This window comes from Macadamia integrifolia, chromosome 12 (genome assembly GCF_013358625.1).
Source record: "Macadamia integrifolia cultivar HAES 741 chromosome 12, SCU_Mint_v3, whole genome shotgun sequence".
NCBI classification, from domain to species: Eukaryota; Viridiplantae; Streptophyta; class Magnoliopsida; order Proteales; family Proteaceae; genus Macadamia; species Macadamia integrifolia.
This window is the reverse complement of record NC_056568.1, coordinates 14,624,770-14,626,694: the sequence shown is the minus strand read 5'-3', so window position 1 is coordinate 14,626,694 and position 1,925 is coordinate 14,624,770.

Below are 1,925 nucleotides of genomic sequence, written 5' to 3'. Positions count from 1 at the left end.
GGCTGTCATGGGGGAACCGGTGCTTACCCTACCCGACTATGGCAAGCCATTTGAGGTGCACACAGATGCATCTGACTTTGCTATCGATGGGGTGTTGATGCAAGAAAGGCACCCCATTGCCTATGAGAGCCATAAGTTGAATGAGACAGAGCGGCGCTACATAGTCCATGAGAAGGAGATGACCGCGGTGGTGCATTGCCTAAGGACGTGGCGACACTACCTACTTGGGTCACAGTTTGTGGTGAAGACGTACAATGTTGCCATTAGTTACTTTCAATCCCAAAAGAAGTTAAGTCCTAAGCAAGCTAGATGGCAAGACTTCTTGGCAGAGTTCGACTTCGTCTTTGAATACAAGCCAGGTAAGGCTAACGAGGTGGCTGATGCACTTAGTAGAAAGGCGGAGTTGGCTTCTCTTAGCCAACCGGAAGGGGAACTTCTAGAGTTTATTAAGGGGGGCCTCCAACATGATCCTGTGGCTAAGAGCTTACTCGCCCTTACATGGGAGGGCAAGACACGAAGATTTTGGGAGCAAAATGGCTTGCTCTATGCTAAGAAGAGGAGACTCTACGTACCTGAGTGGAGTAACCTACGGAGGAATCTCATTCACGAATGCCACGACACTAAATGGGCTGGCCACCTAGGACAAAGGTGCACGCGGGCTTTGCTAGAAGCAACCTACTATTGGCCTCAGATGCGGGATGACATAGAGGCCTATGTGAGAACTTTTCTTGTATGCCAACAAGATAAGGTAGAGCAGCAACCACCCAGGGGACTACTGGAGCCACTTCCCATACCAAAAAGACCATGGGAGAGTATCTCTATGGACTTCATCAGTGCTCTACCCAAGTCAGAAGGGTATGGATCAATAATGGTGGTGGTTGACAGATTTTCCAAATATGGCACATTCATGGCGGTACCAAGGGATTGTACGGCGGAAGAAGTGGCAAGGCTATTTCTAAAGCACGTCGTCAAACATTGGGGTGTGCCACAATCCATAATAAGTGATCGGGACCCTCGCTTCACGGGTAGGTTCTGGACGGAGCTATTCAAGTTGTTGGGATCGTCACTACACTTCTCGACAAGCTTCCATCCCCAGATCGATGGGCAAACAGAGCGCATTAATAGCTTGTTAGAGCTCTACTTGAGGCACTTCGTGAGTGCTAACCAACATGACTGGGCCAAGTTGCTTGATGTGGCTCAGTTCTCTTACAACCTCCAATGAAGTGAGGCCACAAACCAAAGTCCATTTGAGATTGCCACGGGACAACAACCCTTAACGCCAAACACGATGATGACCGACTACATGGGGAAGAGCCCTTCGGCGTTTAAGGTTGCCAAGGAGTGGCAAGCAAGGCTAGATGTGGCTAAGTCATACTTAGACAAGGCCACTAAGAAGATGAAGAAATAGGCTGACAAAGGGAGGCGACCAGAAAATTTCAAGGCCGGGGACTTGGTACTTATGAAGCTTCTACCCCAACAATTCAAGTCCCTAAGGCAGGTACATAAGGGGCTGGTGCGTCGGTATGAAGGCCCGTTCGAGATCACCAAGAAGGTGGGCAAAGTATCCTATGAGGTGAGCCTACCTCCTAAGCTCAAGATCCATCCAGTCTTCCATGCAAGCCTATTGAAGCCATACCATGGAGACAAGGAAGACCCAAGTCATGGAACCTCAACAAGAGCACCAATGGTTGTCACCACCTCCAACGACAAGGAGGCAGAATACCTGATCGCTGACCGAATCATCCGGAGGCGAGGCGTACCTCCTAGTAGGGAGTACTTAGTCAAGTGGAAGGGGGTACCAGAGAGCGAGGCAAGTTGGGAACCCGCCGACTCTTTATGGCAGTTCCAAGAACACATACAAAGATTCCACGAAGAAGATGCGACGAGGACGTCGCTGACTTAGGTGGGGGAGAGTGTCACGACCT